Here is a 24,538-nt window from a genome sequence, read left to right on the forward strand (position 1 = left end):
CCTTGAGTGCTGCTCCCTGCTGTAAGCACCAGACCACAAAATTACCCATCGTGTTTTTGTTTGTAAAGGTTGATGTAAATCACATTGAAATGCATCGTCACGCTACTTGTGCAGGACGTTATTGTGACAAAGATGGAGCCCAGCTGTTCTGGACTCTTTTCCATTTTTTTATTTCACTGACTTTTCTTATATTTTTATTAAATCATCTTCATGATATTCATAAAGATGGTGCGCCCTTAAGTATAAATGTTAGTGCTTATTCTGCATCGTTCTGCAGCAATATCAAACATTAATATTGTTAGCTCAAACCCTACTTTGTATTGAATAATTTGAATCATTTATTCCTTTTTACATCAATAAACATTTTTTGTGAAAAAACGTGCAGCGTGTCATCAGTCCATGATGCACAATGCATTGGAGTGATTATTTATTGGTAAAACATTTTGGGGGGGTTTATTATTCTTTGAGATACCAATGATTGAATATCTACTGAATGTTTCTTCTTAGGATTATAAATTGTGATCCCTGATCTGCCACAATGTTGAAGGAGGTACTGAGCAGAGTCAGAACACACCCTGGGGTGCGAGGTCCAAAATACTGGCCATGTGACCAGGCAGGTGGCTTGCTCCAAGGCCTTTCTCAGTGCTGCTCCTGCAACTCTCCTGAGGAATGGTCCATAATGGGGGAGCCCTGGAGAGAAAAATATATATAATTTATTTTTAAAATAATTTAAGTATTTCAGTATTATTGGATTACATTTAGAGAAAGATTGTGTAATTGAAGCAGACACTTTTTACATATAGGTTAATAAACCTAGGTATCTTGCTTCAATGTAGCAGTGATTTAATTTTATTTTAAACATTGTTTACTGAACATGGAGTTGGAGACTAAGCCCACCCCATTCTTTCAAACACGATTGAGCTGCCCTTGGTTCATACATTGAGTTCTATTTGTTTTTGAGTAAGCCAGTCTCCCATATAGTTTAGTGGATTGCATTGTGTGACACTGGGCCAAGAAAGTCCCAGTATCAATTCTTGGTTTAAGTTAAGTAGACAGTTTCTTTTGGGGTGGCGATGATGGTACTTCAATTTGGCGTCAGCACTCTTGGGTAGGCGGGGAGGGTACAGCCAAGGATCCCATTCCAGGTTGGTATTCAGTGGCCCCTGCTGGAAATAGAGGTGTGTATGGATTTTGAGGGAGGATGAGATTGGACTCTGTTATGATAGCTCCTATAACTGAATAGGCTTGTAGAATGGCCACTTGGGTAAGACACTTGAGGGCCATCACTGCTACTTATTGAACTATTTTCCCAGCAGAAGAAGAGGGATAAGGGTAGAATATTGGAGGAGATACAGTAAATGTAAAAGGAAAACTCTGAGCCAGATATGAACAGTCAAACTTGTTACTGGAATCAAAAGCGTAAATGGCTTAGCACCAGGTCCTTTCTGTTTGTTCAGTTTATATTTCTGTCATGGAGAATCCCATCATTGAACCAATCTAATGCAAGCAAGCTTCTGTTTTTACCTGGGAGTTCAGTTCCTCCCTCCTTTAAGCAGGTTCCTGTGCTTTCTTTGCATGTACCCATTGTTCTCTCACAAACACAACAGCTGGACAAATGTGCTTTCTCAGTGCATCACCACATTCATTCTGTTTGTGTCAGGCCCTTTGTTTACTTCAGAGTCAAAGAGCTGAGAAGCAGGAACTGCTGTAATATCAGCAGGCCGGGCCCATTAGAGGGAGCAACGTGCAGCGGCATGCCATTGCAGGGAGAAGCCTGTACTGCTGCAGGAGGGCAGTGGCTGTAAAGAGGGCGACTAGATTTGACAGCAACCAAATCCAGGTCGCTGATTGGAGTGCGGGCAGGTACAGCTGGAGCGGCGAAGTCGGGGCGGAGGAATGGCGAGAGTTCATAGAGGGACGTGATCGAGGCCCAGGAGAGGCGTGAGTTTGGGGCCCAGAAGAGGCGAGGTCCCAGAGTCAGCACGGGCAGCCCACTCCACAATATGTGTGCACGCTAGGTTTGTGTAGCAGAGTTGATCTCCAGTCATCTTGGTTAATCCTTGCCATTGGAACAAGACCTAGCTCTGTCAAGCCCGTGTGGTGGCTGGTGTGCAATGGCCACCACACATTAAAAAAATCCACGCACCAGGCATCTTCCACCCTCCAAGATTTAGTTCGGGAGCTGGAATATTAGAAACACCTGTGAACTCATCCCTTTTTGGCGTGGAAGGAAGTCATCCTCGTTTCGAGGGACCGCCTATGATGATGGTGACTGTAATATACAAGCAGTTGGAGCAAGACCATGTGTGTGCGTGTGTGCAATGTGCTGCTCCATAGAGTGGTGGTGAGATGTGGATTGACACCCATGGTTCATCACAAGGTAGGTTTCCACTTTCAGCTGAGTTCCCAGGCAGGTGTTAAGTGGAACTGAGGTCCTTGCAGGTGAGGGAGGTAACCTGGACTGCTGTTGCGCATCGCTTGGTAGCTTATTATTTGCTTTGAGTGGCAAAAGACTAAGCAATGGGAGAAGAAACCATTTTGAACTTCTGTCCCTCCACCACCACTATTCCCAGGATCTCAATGGTAGTGATGGAGATGGCACAAAGGTTGACTTTCCATGTGAAGGAGTGCCTAGCCTCACCAACAACCAAGTCAGGATCTCATTGTTGGGAACTGGAGCCACAAATCTGTGTCCTACCACTTTAAATCAAACCTTAAGGCAATAGTGAGTTTCACTTCTGGATCTGGAGGTTAATATTGCTCAAACTGTTTAATTGTTTTTCTTTGATTTGTGTTTATGCAGCTTTTTGACATATTCACGTAACTTCAACCTTTTCATCAATAAGGATGACCCGGGACGTTAACAAGTGCAGAGCACCACATTGAAACGTATAACAGTTTTGCGTTGATGGGTATTACAGACCCATCAACGCAAAACCTCCTTAATTCATCTGACTGGCATCACCTACATTTCTACAGCATTCTAGATGCCATCTTTAACTCATTTATGCCCTTGCTGGTACCAACAAGATCATGCTCTAAAATGGACCTTTGTTTGTCTGGGAGAGGGGGTGTAAGTGTGCTCTCAAAATGAATAGTTACCAGATAATATTTCAATTCAGTTTCAGAATTCCCCAAATATATGTTTACCACAGCATTACGATAATTCTCTGAGAATCGCATTAAATAATTCTACTTCTAAATGGATCCTGATAAAACTATTTCTAAGACAGTATCTAAAGTAAAGAACAGATTTTATAATGGCATAGATATTCAGTGAAAAGGAGATAGAAAATCAACCTGATATTACTGAAGTGTATTCACAATTAACTTTAGCATTAGGTGTAAAATAATTATAAGCTGCCTGATGTGCTACAAAAAAAGGCAGACATTGATCTTAGTTTATTGATCTTGGACTTGAAGTTCACCATTAACAGATTCTTGAATCCCAGCTCATAGCTGGAAAAAGCCTGAAATGTATATAGAGGCTTCTTCAGATGCCTTGATTTTCTTAATGGAAGAGGCCACCATACATGCTCTAACAGTTAACACTATGGACTTTACGTCTAGTCTGACATGCACTTGTGGATGTGGTTGATCGGTTCCTGGAAATGACTGAAATCAATCGGCGAATGCTCAGTGTAAAACTGCAATTGGAAATCGTGCCTCATACAACAAGATTTTAATGCAGCTAAATGTGGCCTCCGCAACCTTTCCTGATGGCAAAAGCTTAGCGTGCTCTCATTACCCTATCAGCTGCTATTGAATTTCAGAATGCTTCAAAATGGCCATTTATGCCAGTTTTCACACCAAATGTGCATAGAAAGACGTTGTATAATGTTGTTTGTTCAACCTGAACTGTTCAAGTAGCTGGTGTAACCATTACCATCAGAGGGACTTCAGTTCATAATCTGATTACATGCTGATGTCTCCAAAAAAACATGCCCTCTCTAACTTCTGCAGAGCTGTGAGATTGCATTTGTGGAGAATCTGTATTTTGATAACTATTGCAGAAGCAGTATACCCCTGCAGACATTTTGTTGAACATAAATATTAAGTTGTCACCTTTAGTGGATATGAGGGGTTTGCTGAAAAGGGTGATTTGTCAGTCAGCTAGAGATCAAGATCTGCAAGTCACTGCACATATATGTACATACCTGTACACTGCTCCTTGAATGCAAATTAATTTACAGGAATTCCAGTTTTCAATTGTTTATCTTTTTTTGTTTAACATAATATGTGTTTCATTTCTTGGTGACCTGAATAGTCAGTTGATAATCTTGTTCATGATGCATCACAATTGTAAGTCCTTTATGCCTCTTTTACACTATAGGGCTAGGCTCCAACATCAAAATTCCACCACAACCAACCGAGTAATATAAACAATCGGGCAGTATTGCCATCAAGGCAGTGTAACCCTCCTTCTACTTTTGATGGAAAGTGCTAACAGAGCAAAGTGAAATGGCTTCTGTTAATCATCCTTGCATTCGGTCCACTATCTTGGTTTTGGGGCACAGGTGGGGTAACCTCTCAACCTGCCACTACAAACCAGAAGTATGTTTTCCCCATTGCTGGCCTGTACAGACCTTCGCTGACATGACCAAACATCCTGGTCAGATTGACAAAGTTGCAATGCAATTTTGTGCCAACTGTACATGTGCAAGAATTATTTTAAAGTTACCTTTGCAGTATAAGCAGGTCAATTTGCCAGCAATGGAGTCAACTCAATTTCAGAATCACCTTGTTTGGAAGCAAGTTCATGATCTAAAAGTGGCATTAATATCCAATGGCATCTACATCAACTCCACAGAGTGCTATGGCTTGTCGGTGTACTGAAAAGATCCATATATTGCTTTTGCAGGGGTGACTTGGACCTTTTCAATTGCGCAAAGAGAAGATGGAGGTAGCCGCCTGCTTGAACCACTCTCACCCTCAGTCTGGGGACAAATAGCTTCAAGGATAACTTGTAGCCGGCCACAGATTGTGGGCTCTTATTAAAAAAAAAATCTTCTTAAAATAATTAATGGTGACTCCTGTAGGTGATGATGCTTATGCTCCTGCAGTAGTATATTAAATATTTTGGATACACAACTTGCATTATTTGTATTCTTGAAGGGTTGGTTACTGGTTTTAACAATCTGAATCTGTTGTAGTTTCATGAAGTAGTCCTTTCTGGTTCTGATTCTCTATATTTTGTATCTGCCATCTTGTAAAGAGTTTGTACCACCTTCCTCATACCAGGTTGAACCCAGTTCAGCAGCTTCTCATAGCTAATCAATGCACTGCCTCACAGGGCAGCGACTCTTTGTCAAATACTGTGTCAGGCTGTACCTCGATCATTTTTTTTGGAGACAGGGTGAGGGAAACAGATGTTGCTTTTCTGCTTGGTACGATGTAGTTCGTGGTGTGCTCCAGGGATCTGTGGTGGGACCTCTATTACTCTCATATACATGAATGATTTGGGCATAGATGTAAGATGAATATTAACAAATCTTGGGATATGACAAACTGTGAATAACAAATTAAGGTGACCTTTTTTTGGTCAGTTGAGTGACATAAATCAATCGATCACCAGGTTTAAAAGTCTCCAAATCAAGCTATTGAGAAAGCTACATCAACTGTAGAATTTCTGTTTGTCCAACAGAGCTTACTCTTAGTTCTCAAGCTAGGACCACCCTATTTATTGGCTCACTGGCTTGCAGAGTTTGCTGGAGCCAATTAGGAAGAATCCAAATCCCTATTAACAGGTCTTTTCCTTCCAGATACCATTAGTGAGCCAGACTGGCTCATCAATCAGATATTTGAGACTACCATTGAGGGTTGACATGGTCCTATTTTACATTAACAGGCATGTCATCTTGGAGCCACCTCCTCCCTCCTGTCCCACCTGTTAATAGGTCCATGTCAACCCTCAATGGTAATCTCAAATAGGCAGATATGTGGCACTTGTTAAATTAGGAAAAAGAAAATGGAAATATAGCATAGATAGTAAAATTCACAACAAATTGGAGGAACAGAGAGATCTAGAAGTGTAGATAGAGGATTGTAGGTGAAAGAGCCACAGAAAGAACAAATGAGATTCTTGTTTTATAAAGGCTTTGAACAAAAAAGATGATGAATCTGTACAAGCCACTGGTAAGGCTACAACTGATGCGCTCTATGTAGTTTTAGGTTTTCTTTAAAGAAACAATATTAGAGCCATTAAAAAAGGTTAACTTAGATCATATCATAGAAACATAGAACCATAGAAATTTACAGCGCAGAAGGAGGTCATTTCGGCCCATCGTGTCTGCGCCAGCCGACAAAGAGCCGCATGGCCCTCGGTCAGCAGCCCTGAAGGTTACATATAAACTTATGAACAATGGCGGACAGGTAAAGAGCATCCGGCCCAACCAGCCCGCCCCACACAACTGTGATACCCCATGTATTGCCACCCCACCCGGAGCCATGTAATCTCCTGGGAGAGGTAAATAAACGGATAAAAGCCCAGGTCAATTGGGGAAAGAAATCTGAGAAAATTCCTCCAATCCATCCAGGTGATCGAAACTAGTCCAGGAGATCACCCTGGCTGTATTAGATTCCTTGAAGAACTTACCATTGTATCTGCGCCAGCCAACAAGAGGTTATCCAGTCTAATCCCACTTGCCAGCTCTAGGTCCATAACCCTGCCCTTCCAAGCACCTTTTAAATGTGGTGAGGGTTTCTGCCTCTACCACCTTTCCAGGCAGTGAGTTCCATACCCCCACAACCCTCTGCATGAAGCAGCTTACCCTCAAATCCCCTCTAAACTTTCCACCAACCATCTTAAACCTATGCCCTCTCGTAATTGACCCCTCCACCAAGGGAATTAGGCCCTTGCTATCCACTACATCCAGGCCCCTCAAAATTCTATACACCTCAATGAGGTCTCCTTTCAGCCTACTCTGTTCCAAGGAGAACAAACTCAGCCTATCCAATCTGTCCTCATAGCTAAGATTCTCCATTCCAGGCAGCATCCTCATAAATCTTCTCTGCACCCTTTCTCTATAGTGTAATCACATCCTTCCTATAATACGGCAACCAGAACTGCACGCAGTATTCCAGCTGTGGCCTACCCAGTGCATTATACAATTTAAGCATAACCTCCCTGCTCTTGTATTCTATGCCTCGGCCAATAAAGGCAAGCATTCCGTATGCCTTCTTAACCACCTTATCCACCTGGCCTACTTTCAGGGATCTGTGGACAAGCACTGAGGTCCCTGATGTTATGTAACGATGTGTGTATCATCCCAGTACCTTAAATGTAATGTAAGTACTATGCCACACCACAGAGGGCGCTGCGGTGGGAAACCCTGGTAGTACCTGTAACAAGGACTATATAAGGCTGACCACCACACCTGGGAGGCACTAGGGAGCTGAACAATAAAGGACGAAGGTCACAGCAGTTAGATTTACATCAGACCATGTGGAGTCAGTAATTTGTGTGCTACATACACCACATTGGCGCTGAGGCTGCAGGATCTCTGTGTGAGGTCCAGGCCTGGGACTTGCCTGTGGGGGGAATTGAGGCTGCAGCTCCAGCTCGGTCGGTGCTTCTCTCTGGGGACCCAGGGCACGGCAGCACCCCGGGGAGCAGCAGCCTGTGGAGTGATGAAGTCTTCCCAGCCCCCGCAGGCAAGCAGCCCTGCACAGAGGGACCTAGTGGGGGGGGAGTGGCCGGCGGTTCGGAAGAGCCCCGCCGAGGAGCTGTTAGCGTCGGGCAGCGGCAGCAGCTGGAGGTTGGGGGCCGCGGGGGACGCGGCAAGTGCGGCCGCAGGAGAGGCGGCAAGTCAGGTGGCAGCGGAGGCTGCGACGGCGGAGGGCATCCGGAGCGGCGGAGAAGAAGATGGCGGTGGCATCGTGTTGGAGCAGCAGAGCATCAAAGATGGCGGCGCCCAAGGAGAAGACTCATGGAATCCTCCTGCATCAAAGATGGCGCCTTAAAAAGGAAATGCACCCGGGAGTCTTAAAAGGGCCTTACAAAGAGGTGGTCCCCACAAAGGACTTCTGTTTGGCAGAGCGAGTCTAAAATGAGCTATGTTAATGTGAGATAGTGAATTTATAATAAGAATTACTTTTTTTATGTTGAATGGCCACTGTATTTGTGTAAAATAATGGATGAAGTACAATTAATGATAACGGCTAACAAGGAAATCAAGTTTCCGCTACCAGTCAATAACCAGTTAATGTACCAGATAATATGTACCATACTAACGCACTGTCTATGCCCACCTGCCTTCCGTTGGACAAGTGTGATGTTATGTAATGATGTGTGTATTGTTGTCCTGCGTCCAGGTGGTGGGGGGGGAGAGGGGGGAAAGGTGATGTTATGTAATGATGTGTGTATCGTCCCAGTACCTTAAAGGTAATTTAAGTACTATGCCACACCACAGAGGGCGCTGCGGTGGGAAACCCTGGTAGTACCTGTAACAAGGACTATATAAGGCTGACCACCACACCGGGGAGGCACTAAGGAGCTGAACAATAAAGGACGAAGGTCACAGCAGTTAGATTTACATCAGACCGTGTGGAGTCAGTGATTTGTGTGCTACATACACCACATCTTTGTTCATCTACATTTCTAAGTGGCCTACCATTTAATATTGGAGAGGATATAGTTATGATAGGATACTTGAAAAACTACATCTGTACTTACTAGAGCAGGGAGTATCTAATGGAAGCATTTATAGTTTTGAAACGGTTTGAGAAGGTAAACTGTTAAAGATTATTCCTAGCTGCCAATGCAAGGCAGCATAATCGTAGGATTAATACTCGAAGCATAAAGGAGGAGGTTAGCAGAAATATTTTCACTCAAAGGGTTATTAAAAATATTGAAATACATTAATATGTGGCTGTTGAGGAAGATTCAAGTTGATTCAATCAAAACATTTAAGAGGAAGTTAAAGAACGGCTACAGGAAAGTGAGAGTTGAGTAGATAGCTCTCAATAATTCTCAATTCTGATGGAGCTAGAAACAACAACAACTTGTATTTATATAGCACCTTTAACATAGTGAAACGTTCCAAGGCGCTTCACAGGAGTATTATGAGATTAAAACATTTGACACCGAGCCACATAAGTAGAAATGATATGACGAGAATCTCTGGAAATTGTACACGCATCTCAGTTCAAAGTATTATAATAATAGAGCGGAGCTGGCTTTGGTGAGGGCATCTAAGGCCTTCTTTATGTTCTAACCACAACTTTGCAAATGGGCAGTGAACTGGTAGGATCAATCGTCACCAAATTTCTCAACCCTCTCTACTGCCTCTCCCATTCCAGCACCATCGACAATGGAGACATCAAATTTCTCCTATATTATCCTCCTCCTTTCCAGTCATGGTGGAAAGCCTAGTACATCTTCCAAACCCTTTCTGGCCAAGTGACAGAACTTGGCTGCTAATCTTTGTGTTTGCTGACACCAGTAGAATTGGATGCCTCTTTTAGAGGCTACAGAATAGATTTTTATGCACAATTTTAAAATGTCCATTTTACGCAATTTCTGCTCGTTTGCTGAACTACCAATTTTTCAACAGAGATTTAGTCAACCGTTTTATTGTGAGAGCTGGGAAAATTCTCAGTGCTAACCATGTTTGTGGAATTTAACACTTCATTTATTTGCTTTTGCCCTAAATCCTCCCTCTCCTTTGTTTATTTGTGTAACCATATACATAGCTTGCTTGAATAGATTTTCCTTTCTGCATGTAATGTCTATAAGCTTGTAATGTTTGTAGCTCCACACTGTGGATGTGGACGTATTGTGTACTGCAGTGCAGGGTTAATAATAAACAGAACTAGGCAGATTTCCGGAGACTTCCGAGAGAGCTGCCTGCCATGTTAGGAAGCTGTGTGTGCTGTGCTCTGTGAATATATCACATCTGGTGACGGAAGATGGGATTTTTCGGATGATTTAAAGTTTAAATTTTGTTGGTGAAGGATTCAGCCAGCCGACCGAGAGACTTCGGAAGTTTCTGTCTTTGGAAAAAAGCTATAAAATCTGAGGTAAAATACAGCACATGGTGTGAACAGCTAGAGATTAAAATGGCAGCACCCGCAGGGTATTTGGGGGAATATAGACACGACCGGGAACGTTTTAAAGCGCACATGGATCGGCTAGAAATGTATTTCATTGCAAACAACACAATCGAAGTTCCAGACAATGCAGTCCAGAACCGGGCTGTGTTGGAACGTAAGAGAGCGATCTCCTTATCGGTGGCAGGTCTGACATTATACGAAACCCTTGTAAATCTGCTTGTGCCTGACGAGCCAAAGGACACCATGCTTAGAGATTTTAACGAAGCTGCAGCAGCACTATAACCCCAAACCGTTAGAAATTGCTGAAAGCTATCGTTTCGGGATTCAGAATCAAAAGGCTGATGAAGGTATCAGTGACTACATCGTAGCATTAAAAAAGCTATCTATGCACTGTAATTTTTGAAACTTTCAAAACCGAGCATTACGGGATCTTTTTGTTTGTGGGGTGAAAAATGATGCGATCAGAAGGAAGTTATTGACGATGGATGACTTGACTTTTGAGATTGCTTGTCAGACAGCGAGGCGATGGGCATGGCCGAAAGTCTCAGAAACTGGAAATTCTACCAGTGCGTCGAAGTCGTGCTATAGGTGCCAGGGACAACACATTGCTCAAAGTTGTGCATACGTGAAGGCAGAGTGTTTCTTCTGCAGAAAGACTGGGCATCTTGCGAAGGCATGCCGACTGAAGGGTAAACCAGTTTTTAAAGCAATGAGTCCAGCGTTCAAAGCTATGAGTAGAAATCCCAAGAGACTACATAGCTTGGAAGAACAACAACAGGGCGAGATGTTAGAATTACACATCATCAGGAGCACGAGGTTAACGGATAGATGTTGCGGGATTCAAGATACCAATGGAAATTGACACGGGTGCATCTATACCGCGACAAATGGCATGATTTCCAACTGGAGAAATCCAAGATAGAACTGTGGGGCTACTCGGGAGAGAAAATTCCTGTGGCAGGTCGTATCACCGTACCGCTGAAATATAAAGATCAATTTCAGAACTTGTCTCTAATAGTAGTGAAAGGAGACAAGTCTGCCTTACTAGGAAGAAATTGGTTGAGCTCACTGAAGCTGGATTGGAGTAAGATTTTCTGTGTGGAAGCGAGATTTTCATCAACGGATGAGGTTATCAAGAAGTATCCGAAGGTGTTCTGCAAATCGGGCAGTCCGATCCAAGGCTTCAAGGCGAGTGTCAGGGTACAGAAGGACGCTAGATCGGTTTACTACAAGCCACGTTCTGTACCATATGCACTCGAGGAGAAAGTTGAGCAAGAACTCAGACTGAGAACATTATTTGTAAGATAGATCGATGTAATTGGGCTACACCCATTGTTGTTGTACCTAAGTCCGATGGTAAGGTAAGATTGTGTGGTGATAAAGTAACCGTAAACCAGGTTTGAGAGGGTAATGTCCCCAATACATTGCCGAATATAGAAGATTTGTTCATAACACTGACAGGCGGTCAGATCTTCTCAAAACTGGATCTTATGAATGCCTACTTACAGCTTGAACTAGATGAGGAGTCCAAGTCATGTTTGACTATAAATACTCATCTCGGCCTATATCAATTTAATAGGCTATCGTTTGGAGTGTCTTCTGCCCCTGCCATATTCCAAATGGTAATGAACCAGATTTTGCAAGGTATTGAAGGGGTAGTATGTTATTTGGATGACATACTAATTTCAGCACCAAATAGGCAAATTCATAACAATATACTGAATGAAGTCCTTAAACGGCTAGAGAAGCACAGAGTATGAGTGTCTGCTCGTAAGTGTGAGTTATTTAAAAACTCAGTGGAGTACTTAGGCTGCAGAGTAGACAAAGATGGTTTACATCCAACCATGGAAAAATTGGATGCAATTAGAAATGCAGCCACTCCCAGGAATGTCACTGAACTTTGTTCATTCTTGGATCTTTTGAACTATTATGGGAAGTTCCTACCAAATTTGGCTACAGTATTACATCCACTGAATGAACTTTTGAAAAAACAGGTCCATTGGAAGTGGTCAAAAGAATGCGATACAGCATTCAAGGAGTGTAAAAGCAAATTGGTAGAGAGCACCATGTTAGTTCATTATGACATATCTAAGGAGATTAAGCGAGCATGTGATGCCTCTCTGTATGGAGTTGGGGCAGTAATCTCTCATGTATTTAGTAGTGGGGAGGAGAGACCAATTGCTTTTGCTTCACGCACTCTCCGTGCCAGTGAGAGTAATTATGCGCAAATTGAAAGGGAAGCTTTGGCATTAATTTTTGGGGTCAAGAAGTTTCACAAATACTTGTACCAAAAGCCCCTAACAGCAATCCTCCATCCAAAGTCCCCAGTTCCAACATTAGCTGCAGCCCGAATGCAGAGATGGGCTTTGATTTTGTCAGCATATACAAATGATATTGAATACAGGCGATCAGCTGATCACAGTAATGCTGAAGCAATGTCTAGATTGCCTTCCCCATCACAAGTTACACCCGAGAGGGAAGAAGTGTTTTATTTTTCATACATTGCTGAACTGCCAGTCACAGCTGAAGAGATTGGTAGAGTAACCAAACGTGACCCAGTGATGCCAAAGGTGTATGAGTATATTGCAAATGGATGGCCAAACCAAGTAACAGACAAAGATACACATCCATTCTTCATTCGTAGGAATGAATTATCAGTCGATAAAGATTGTATCATGTGTGGTGCAAGAGTGGTTATACCAAATAAATTCAGGTCCAAATTATTAGGAGACCTCCATGACCAGCACCTGGGAATGTGCTTGATCAAGAGTTTTGCACGCAGTTATTTATGGTGGCCAGGTCTTGATAAAGATATAGAGTACATCGTGAGTCAGTGTACGACATGTCAATCGGTAAGCAAGCAACCACCACCAGTACCATTACAGCCATGGAAATGGCCTCCCAGGGTGTGGCAAAGGCTACATATTGATTTTGCTGAGTTAGAAGGACAACAATTGTTCATTGTGATTGATAGCCATTTGAAGTGGGTTGAAGTGTTTCCAATGTGGAAAATAACAACAAGTAAAACATTGGACATTTTGCGAAAATTATTTTCTTCATTTGGCCTCCCTGAAGAAATTGTTTCGGATAATGGACCACAATTTCGTTCAGAAGAATTTGCACAATTCACAAGCAAAAATGGTGTGCAACATACCAAGGTTCCACCATACCACCCTGCTTCGAATGGTGCAGCAGAGCGCACTGTACAAATTGTAAAACGTGCCCTTATAAAACAAATGTTAGATCCAAATCCAAGGAAACGACAGTTGTCATTGGATCACAAATTGGCTAATTTTTTGAATGCATATCGAAATACTCCTCATACAACTACTGGTAGAACGCCAGCCGAGTTGTTTCTCAAATGACAGCCACGAACCAGATTCTCGTTGTTAAAGCCAAATTTGGCACAGTCCGTAGAAGAGACACAATTAAGACAGAAAGAGAATCAGGATAGAGGTAGAGTAAAAGAGAGAAGTGTGAAATTAAACCAGAAGGTGAGAGTGAAGAACCATCACCATAAATGGTTAAAGTGGCTACCAGGAAGAGTGGTGAAGATATGTGGTCCTTGCACATATTTGGTAAAGATGTTTGATAATGGACAGGTTAGGTTTGTTCATATTGATCATATTTTACCTACAGGCATGGAAGGAGTTGAAGGTGGGAATGATTCAATTATTTCTGACTCACCAGATAGTTTTGATATACCAGTAGCAAATCCTAAATCCAATGTACTGGAAACAAATCCAGGAGAGAATCAGAATGAAAGTCTGAGTCCGTGTCAGGAAAACAAAGAGCTTGAAGTTAGTGAGTTCAAAAGAAAATCAAGGAAATTCCATGGAGGAAAACGTTCCTCAGGATGAGCCTCGAATGAGTTTAGATTCGACACCATGTTTGGAAGGTTCTGTTCAAGAGCGAAGGTATCCTCTTCGAAACAGAAAACAAGTGGTAAAGTTAAATTGAATATATCTCACTGCATAAACTACTTATCTGTGTAAAATTTTGGCCTTCAAATTTTCATGCATTTGTTTGCATATTCCAGCAATCAATAATCGAATAATCAATCATCAAAATTTCCATTGATTTGACTGACAGGACTACAGAAGGCAGTTATTGGTGAGGATCAAAATTCAGCAATGAAATCGAGGTTCGCTCTATTCTTTTGGAAACAGTGGCCTACATGTAGAAAAAAAATTGCAGATTGATTGCAAAGTGAAACTGATCCCTCGCTCGTTTCAATGAAAATTACTTAATTGGATAAATTTACTTGCAGAACATTAAGCAATTAAGGGGAGTGGGGAGCGGCGGGAGGGGATGGGGGGGGGGGCAGGTATTATATTTATTGAAAGCTACTAACTGTACATGAATAAGATCCAAATATTGCACAATATTTGTGTTCGGAGTAAAATAAGAGGTCTCAAACTGATAGCAAGGGGATTGCAGCACTCTGAGGAATTATTCAGAACGTTCATGAAACAAATGATCCTGCAAATTGGTTTTAGAATCATAATTGAATAATTCCCAATTATAGTGGAACTCCAAATTAAAATAAATATACCTCCGTGGGGGAAAAAATTGTACTGGCTACTTTTGCTTAAGGAAAGAGGGAAATTGGAGACTGTCACAGGCTGTCGCCGTGTACTCTTAGTGGTTAGTTACAAAAGGGCCAGTGACACACAGCCTGGGAACCCTTCACCTATCCACCCCCTTGGCTGAGTCTGGGAATAATGCAATGAACGAACCTGAAACGGTGGGGTGGGGGGAAAATAGAAAAGAGCATTTGGATCAAATAATTATTCCTCATTGAACTGATTTAGTGGTGAAGTGAGTCTGCTATACAATCATCCTTTCCGCTTGATTGGCTGTATACACATTTATCATTCTGCGCAGTGAACTATGCTGGGAATAATACTGTCTCCAGTAACGAGTCTAATTGGGTTGTGTAAAAATGTAAAGCAGATTTCTCTATTTACATGCCCGTTGTCAAATCAGCATGGAATGCATTTTTTTCCCTTCTAAGAGCCAAGTGTCTGATTGTTTAAAAAAAGTTAGGCAACATCTTTCTCCGGGAATGTAGTCGGATCCTTGGAATACAAAAACTGCTGGTGAGTCAGCAGTGCTCGTGACCAGCAGAATCCCTGCTTTTATGAAAAATGAGTTTTTCACCAGAAAGTCGCCATTTCCACTGTGTAATTGGAGGAACTTTGCAGTTTGCCTGCAGCTGTTTTGCTTGCCCTCGGGCTGTGTGTGAAACCTTACTCCAGTTATACAGAGGCCCAGACAAAGAGGCACCAAAACAGTTCCCACAGACTGCAACTTGAACACTGACCTCACTGACACTGAATGAAGGCTATTCCAGTCTAACAAATATCAGGATTTATTTCAATTTAGGGTATTTGATGCAAATTAATGCTGCTTTAATATCGTGGAAAACCGCAAGAAACAGAGTATGAAGGCAGAATGTTTGGCAAGCTTTATTCGTTTGCTCGACATCCATAAAAATGCATCATTATGCGTGATGGGTCTGTTTGAATATCCTTTCACTGCCATCATAAAGACAGTGTTCCATTTACATGAATATTGTGTTTAAGGGAACACCAAGCTCATATACCAGCTACAATTGTCTCCTTTCTTAAGGGCATGTCATTCCAAATGATTCCAGTGTTTGCATTCATGTCAACAACCTGCGTTTTAAGTGGACAATCAGCATTTTGGAGGCGGTGTCTGCCCAAAATCAGATTTGCTCCCGCCTACTACCTAATGCTATTTTAAGGAATGGTACTTCTGGGATCTCCCAAGGAATTATCCCTCAGTCCCCTCCCCTTACTTAGCAGTGACATCATCTGCAAATATGGTCAGCTTGTATGCTGATGATTCCCAGCTCTACCTCTCCATCATTGCTCTTGACCCCTCAATTGCCTACACACTGTGTCAGACAAGTCTTGGATGAGCCACAACCTCTTCCAGCTCAACATCGAGAAGATCAAAGCCATTGTCTTCAGCTCCCACCACAAACACTGCTTCCTTGCCACAGATAGCATCCCTCATCCCCCACCATTTCATCTGTACACACCAGATTATTTGTAATCTTGGTGTGACCTGTTTGACTCTGAGCTGAGCTATTGGAATTTAGGAACAGGAGTAGGCCATTTAGTCTCTCGAGCTTGTTTCGCAATTCAATTAGATCATCGCTGATCTGTATGTCAACTCCATTTACTCGCCTTTGCTCCATATCTAATGATACCATTACCTCACAAATATTTATCGATCTCAGTCATGAAAATTTCAATTGACCCAGCATCCACAGCCATTTGGGGGAGTGATTTCTACATTTCCACTACCCTCTGTGAAAACAAACGCTTCCTCACTTTGCTCCTGAATGGCCTAGCTCTAAGTTTAAGATTATACAGTACCTCCTTTGTTCTGGATTTCCCCATTAGAAGAAATAGTTTCACTGTATCTGCCCTATAGAATCACTTTATATAATTTTAAGCATCATTTAGATCACCTCTCAACCTTCTAAACTCAAGGGAATACAAGCCAAGTTTATGCACCCTGTCCTCATAATTCAACCCAACTGCCTGGATCCTGCTCTTTGGAGTTTCCTTGAACCCCCACCTCTCTCCCTCTTTCTCCTGCTTTAAAAACCTGCTCCAAACTCATGACTTTGACTGAGCTTTGGTCGCCCCTCTCAATCTCTACCCTGCTGGTGTCCTCACACTCATTTGTGACTCACCTTGAAATATTATATATAAATCCAAGTTCCTGTTGTGCAGGCTGTGCACAGGAATTCTTACAATAGCTTGATGAGATGAAAACTTTGTGGCCATAAGAGTTCCACCCCTGCAGGTAAGAGCTGTGACCAGCAGTGAGGGGAAAGCGAAGAAGGGCATTAACACTGCATTCCTCCAATTCTGGCCTCTTGTGCATTCCCGATTTCCTTCGCCCCTCCATTGGTGACCATGCCTTCAGCTGTGTTAGGGTTGCCAATTGTGGTTGGAAGTATGTCTGGAAGTTTCATCACATGACCTTGTGCCTTGAGCACAGTCAAAGAGTCTTTTTAAGCCTATTTCCAATATTTTTAGAACTAATAAGTGGGGAAAAAAAACTTTTTTTAATGTCCCATGATCTTTCTTCCTTATATTAAGGCAGAAGTGTCCAGGAGATTAATTTTCAATTCCTGGAGACTCCAGGAATATTCCTGGAGGGTTGGCAACCCGAAGCTGATGAGGCTCCGAGCTCTAGAATTCCCTATCTAAATTCTCTACCTTTCTCTCCTCCTTAAAACCTATCTCCTTGACCAAACTTTTGAACACCTGTCCTAATTTCTCCTTTTGTGACCCAGTGTCAAATTTTTCCTGATTACACTCCTGTGAAGCACCTTGGGATGTTTTACTACATTAAACGCGCTATATAAATACAAGTTGTCCTTGTTGAACTGGGAGGGGGAAAGCTCGAGTGACAGAAAAGTATGTTCATTCAAATTGGGGCAAGAGAAGAATTCCAGCTTGCATTGAGAGGGAAGGGAGGAGAAAAGTGCCAGTGTGAACTTGAGGAAGTGGGAGACGAGCCAATGTGAACTGATGAGGTGTGGGGAATGGGAGGAGAGTGCCAGCACGGCTTGGGAGAGTGGAGATGAGTGCCAGAGTAAACTAGGGCGCATATGATGTAAACAGAGAGCAATAGTTTCTTGCAATTTCTGCACAAGAAATGAAAGAAAATCCGAGCAGTTTTTGCTGCAATCTCATGCTATATAACGATGGAATATTGACTACACCTGCAACTTAAGTTATAACACGCCTGTGCCCCACTTCATTTACGGTATAACTAATTAAAGCTGGAATTTAGTGGGAAAGACTGAATCCAGAGGAATGTGGGTTAGAGACCAAATTAGATTTTTCCTAACGAGCTAGTTGATGAGAATACATCCAAGAAGGAGATATGTGTCAATCCAAGCCAATGTAGAGATAAATGTGGATTAGACTTCCTTGTTAATGGTACATGGTTTCCTATGTGATTGTGGGGGACTAGGACGAGCTGAAGTGCTCTTAGAGAGCTGGCACAGGCTGATTGGCCGAATGGCCGCCTCCTGTGTTGTAACCATTTTATGATTCTATGATCAGGTTTGGAACTGTTATCCTTGGGGGAAAGACACAACCCTTATCTGTCGAACATGCAACTCTTCTATAATTAGAAAATGCTGACTCTGCATATTGTAGTAACCCTACCTCACTGTAAAAAGCATTAAGCATACTGGATGGAAATGGAAATGACGTGGTTCTTATTATGTGAGTGAGCTTGTCCTTGTAACCCGCGAATAAAGTTGTGAATTTTGTAGAGCTGCGTCATGATTACAATAAATATTCGATCACCTCAGCTCTTATCAAATATTTTGCTTATGTCATTGTTTTAGTTTGTGACTATTGTATTGCACAATAATTCAACTAAAGGGCTTAAAATATTTACTGATGGTTGATGTGGGGTGTGTTAAAGCAGGGAATTTTGGGCCTTTTGAATGAAGATTTACTGCTGTGTGAGAATTTTGTTTCGACGAATAGTTTTATATTGAAATGTCTATATAGAACAGTGTGTCTGCATTTGCTTCTATGATAAGGATGGTTTAGGCTGCAGTGTGAGGTATAGGACCATTTAGTGCAGGCATATATTATTGGTTTGGTGGAACAATATACAGCTAATGGAGATTTTGAAGCAAAGAGATTATTTTGGACAGTATTCTCACAGTAAAATAAATATTGTCCCCCAATGGAATGGGATAACATCTGTTAATCTCAACCACAAATCTTGACATGACTTGAATAATTTGATAACACACTCTATGACTCTATTGTGGTAAAGTCTAAAAAACCTCCATTATAACACCTTCAAACATTTCTCATCCTGCGACACATGCATAGTGGTTGTGAACCCTTATTAATAAAGGTAGCAAATCTTTTCTGTAATGTGCCCTTCCCTAGAATGTAGTTTGTGTATTACTCCCAAAGGCTGTATTAGTGAGAGGGGTTATGGCAACTGACCCTGAACAACAGCAGAAAGCTGTGCCTTTTAAAAAAAAAAAAAAATAATAATAATTAAGAACATAAAAAGAGCTTTTGTTTAAAAAAACATAAATTTGCAGCATATGGTTCTTAAGTCAAGTGAAAGGGTTGAGATCTTCACAGAACAGTAAATAATTAGGCTGATAATAATTATAATCTTTCCTTTTTTTATTGAGGGCTAAAAGGACTCCTGGCAATATGCCCCATCTGTCAATGTGTGTAACTGAGATGGATACATTACCAACAGGCATGAAATTCCTGAAAAGATTTTTTACTGCACTAGCCCCCACCCCCACCACAAAATAATTTAAAAAAATTATTTTCAAAGTGCTCAAATGCATAGTCTACATATTTCTAGAACTACTGTGGACAAAACTGTATTCCTTCCATTCTGGCAAAAATGTGTTTGCATTGCATGACATGATTATACTACTTCCAGGCTCTCATCATGGCTCAGTTGGTAAATGCACTGCCAAGTGGGAAACTGAGCCATACTCGAAGGCCTTGAATTCTCAAATGCCACAGCAAGGAATTTATTCCCGCTGTCCTGGCCAATGTTTGTTCCTCAACCAACATTAAATAAAAGCAGATTGTCTGGTCATTATCACATTGCTCTTTGTGGGACCTTGCTATGTGCAAATTGGCTGCCGCTTTTCCTGCATTACAACAGTGACTACTCTTCAAAAGTAATTTGTTGGCTGTGAGTCGCTTTGGGATGTCCTGAGGTCATGAAAGGCGCTATACAAATTCACGTTTTTTTTAATAAGGATCCTACAGTTGACTTTTGCACAGCTGCAATGAGGATAAGATTCAGCTTGGGTTCCTGTTCCTGACCACTATTTAATAACCCTGGTGGAAAGTGTGTCTGCGTGCATGCATGTGCATGCACCTGTGTGTAAGGACATGATCAGGCTTATCCGCGATACCTTCCACACTTAAATAGCCCCTTCACTTGGTTTAGGATTACATTGGATGAGAAATCAGAGGATGGTTGGTGCTGACCGAACTCTGTGGCATCAAGCAGATAGCTCCACTTCAGGAGAAGAGAAAAGTAAATTTGATTGCAAACATATTTTTCCAGAATGTGGATTATTTTCCTTACGCTGCCTCCCTTTTCCTACTGTGAATTGTAGTGCAATTAGAGAAAGGTGTTAAAATGAGAATGTCACGCCCAGGGTGCCAACAACTATGTTTTATTGCTTCTAGTGTGGCAGATGTTGTGCAAAGTTTTACACTCTTCATTTGAGTGTTGACTGCAGATCTTGCAAATGTATTCAAAATATTAATTTACATAGTTAAAATTTCCTATTTTAAAAACCAATTTTCTTCTCTTTTTTCATACTGCCTGGGAAATGGCCGCCTCATTTATTTATGTACAGAATACAACAACAACTACTTTTATTTATATAGCGCCCTTAACGTGGTAAAGTGTCCCAAGGCGCTTCACAGGAGTTTTATAAGACAAAACAAATAAATTTGACATCGAGCCACATAAGAAGAAATTACGGCAGATGACCAAAAGCTTGGTCAAAGAGATAGATTTTAAGGAGCATCTTAAAGGACTGTACAAAGCAGCATTGGTGATGGTGAATAGTATAACTGAGACAATGCTTTCAGGCCACTGTGTGGCACATGTTCTATTTAGGTAATGTTTTAGAGTTTTAAATAGAGTTACAGTGTGGACAAAGCTTGGGTACACAGACTGCATGTAGAAACAGTGCTTGCACGGATAACTTGCTCAAACTCTACCCACGATGTAAAAGGTCCTTGCACTATCACACCAGTGCCTCATCTTGGGACTCACTCATCACGTTTCACATTCTGTTACTGATCTCTATAATCTCGTACTTCCCCTCTTAATCTATGATATTTAAATGGTTGGTCTTCAAATATTGCTCCACTCCTGATCATCTGATTAACGGATATTAATAAGACACAAGGGTAATTCATTGCGACTACTAACTGTATTAACATCTAATGCTATAGGTGAGCACATAATCCTCACAAAATATCATTGCTTCAGGCAACATCAAAATCTCAATGTTAATAACTGCATAAGACCACACAGATCTACATTGACCTCTTGTGGTGAGTACAGTTAACAGGCTTCCAATTAAATCTGCTGCCTGGTATTTTTGAGTAGAGTAATTGTATCTTTTTACCTGGGTTTAGCCACAAATATGCAATGTTTGCCTTTTACGGGCCTTTATGTGATTAGAAGCAGATGTCAGAAATAACGTGACACATTTACTTGCAGGGACAGTGCCTGTGTGTGCACCAGTTTGAAGTGTATGCAACCTGCGTGCGGAGGGGGGGAATGATTTTCTCTTTAAACAAATTATAGCAAAATGTAATCTTATACCTAAACACTATCCAGTAGCATCCTACTAATAGGTCCCAAAACAATATAACAATAATTTAAAAAAGTTTGTAAATCTAGCTCTGAAGAAACTAGTGCCGCCCTCAAATAAAACTTGTATGGTGATGTGCAAGTGGACTGCGTTAAAATGGTTGAGAAATAATACTGCTTAGTTTACTTTTATGTATTATTGGCACAGCTCTGATCTTTTTGAGAATTAGTAGATCTTCCATAGCAGTGCACAATGAGTCAGAGGCTACACACTGTTATGTGTGTGTGTGTCTGAGAGGGGTTGCACTGCCATTGAAAGGATTCAGAAAGAACTTTGTAAGAGACTCCTCTGCCTCTCCACTTTACTCTCCTGCTTTAACAACTGTCCCACTCCAGAGACTTGAGCACTAAATCCAAGACTGATAATCCAGTACTGAGGGAGTGCTGCACTGTTGGAGGTGCCGTCTTTCGGATGAGACATTAAACCGAAGCCATGTCTGCTCTCTCAGGTGGACGTAAAGATCTCATGGCACTACTTTGAAGAAGAGCAGGGGCGTTATCCCCAGTGTTCTGGCCAATATTTATTCCACAAGCAATATCACCAAAAAAAAAGATCTGGTCATTATCACCTTGCTGTTTGTGGGAGCTTGCTATGCACAAATTGGCAGCCGCGTTTCCAACATCACAACGGTGACTGCACTTCAAAAAGTACTTAATTGGCTGTAAAATGCTGTGTGACATGCGGTGGACATGAAAGGCTCTAAATTAGTGCAAGTCTTCCTTTTTTCTATCTTAAAACCAACCTCTTTGACCCACTTAATAAATCCTTCTTTGGCTCTGTATCCATTTTGTCTGATTATCCCCCTGTAAAGCACCTTGGGATGTTTTTCTATGTTAAAGGAGGTATCTAAATGCAAATTGTTGTTGATATCAAATGAACACTCTCTTCCATCTGTTGGAGTGCAAGTTTTTATAGAGAAGGCCAAGAAATATAAAACGTAAGAAAACATCACATTAATTTGAATCGTCCTTCTTTACCAATATCTCTGCTACAGTACCAAGTGTTATGAAAAGGCTTAAATAAGCATGTTTAGCTTTGGAGCATTTATTCAGAACATCTCTCAGTTTGAATAATTGTACAATCCTTCCAGAATTTGCTGCTTATGCTAATCCATTTTTGTTGGTTGCTTTCAGTTCTCTCTGACATGCAACAATGAAAGAAATTAGCACTGTTTAACTTTTCAGAATTCCATAAAAATTATAAATTAAAATTATCCAATGGCAACATTTCAAAGCGCAAAGTTTGATTTGTCACACGTGACACACTATTTGCTAAAGAAACAAACCTTGAATATAATCATTTACATTGTATTTTCAGCAAAAGTACCTCAGAAAAAGTTGAGTTCAAACCAATACATAAACATTCTGGTTACTTCCACTGCTCCTCAAAATAGTTTCCCTGGCTGCTTGTGCTCTCAGTGCTTCTTTGTCACTGGATGGAGAGAAAGGGAGCAGGAGGCTTTACAAACAGCAAGTCCTGGTACAGGTATGTTCTTTGGATGGCCAGTCTTGCTGTTAAGCAGAGCACAAAGCACTGGGATTTGGAGTTAGCTTACGAGTGGAAGCTGTTGCTGACTAGTCATTTTCAATTTGTAGTTTTTATAACTAATGAACATTGAGGGAATCAGGTGCAAGTATGACATGGAAACTTGCATATATGACATCCAAAATCTGACAGAAAAATGCACATTAGATGTACATATTAGAATATATATATTCTCCTCAACTAGATCATTAGAAATATATATATTTGTGAATCTCCTGTTTGTGGTAAGACAGAGGATACACTTTATTTAAGGACAGGACATTGTACATGTAAAACAGAATGTTTACCTTTAAGGCTAGAATGTGTAATTGCTCTGTACTTTTGAAATGGATGGCAGGTTTAGTTACAGGTCAGATTGCAGATGAGAACCCTAACTATTTTTGATTGACAGTTCAATTAAATTGTTTGAGACATTGCTGTTCTTGGAGAGAGTCAGTTAAAATGCACTTCACTTAAGATTGCTTTACATTTGTAAGAAAGAGAGTTGAGTGCATGAGATAGAAAGTGTAAGTTATCCTAAGTGTAAGGGGCATAAATTTTTTTAAGCATTCTTACATTTACATCTAGCTTGAAGATGCTCAGTTCTTTTTAATTTGTTTTCACTTAACTTCTCTGAAGTCTGTTGTAGTTTTTGAGAAAGTGAAAGTCATGGCTAGGTGGAGGAAGGCTGACAGTCAATCACATGGAAATAATAACCTAATCGTATGTGGTAAAATAAATTTGCCAAGGTTAGATAGAATACATTTTGACTGATTAAAACAAAATTGACTATGATTCAGAGTGACAGAAATATGACAAAGTGTGACAGAAAAGTGTTATGCGAAGTACGTACTGTGCATACATGAAAGATTATTTTCTTCATTCAGACTGCTCTGAAAGATATATTTCCTGCTTTGTCATATATTTTGGTTATGCATGTTCCATCATATCTGCTCCAAATGGCTTGGTTTGTCACATTTAACCTGTAACTTATTTACTAAGTATACTTTCTTCTGAAACTTACCTTTTTTGTGGCAGCCACCAGTGAACCCTTTAAGGATCACAGGTGAGGCCCCATATATACACTGTTCTCCTAAACGCAATTGGCCTGGTGCCAGCTGTATTAAGCGCAACCCAACTTTGCAAAAATGGCCTCAAAAACACGTTGGGTGCCATATTTGCATAAGCATAATGTATAATGCCTATTTCAGGCATGGGTCCAAGGTGTCTCTTTTTTTTTCCATTACCAATATGGCGGCGGTGTACTACTGGAACATAACGAGCCACATTAGATGCGTAGGCGTCCGTTTTGCGCCTGAAAAATGGGTATGCGTAATTGAATTTTGAGACCTATGTTTTTAGGAGCTGTCTGAAGAAAGAAAATCATGTGGTGTTTTAACTGGTATTTTGTGGTAGGTTTTATTTATTGCTTTCACTGTACTGCTTTGTACATATTTGTACTTAAGTTAACTCGCTAACCTATTACATATGTTATAT

The sequence above is a fragment of the Pristiophorus japonicus genome, chromosome 4 (genome assembly GCF_044704955.1).
Source record: "Pristiophorus japonicus isolate sPriJap1 chromosome 4, sPriJap1.hap1, whole genome shotgun sequence".
Taxonomy (NCBI): domain Eukaryota; kingdom Metazoa; phylum Chordata; class Chondrichthyes; family Pristiophoridae; genus Pristiophorus; species Pristiophorus japonicus.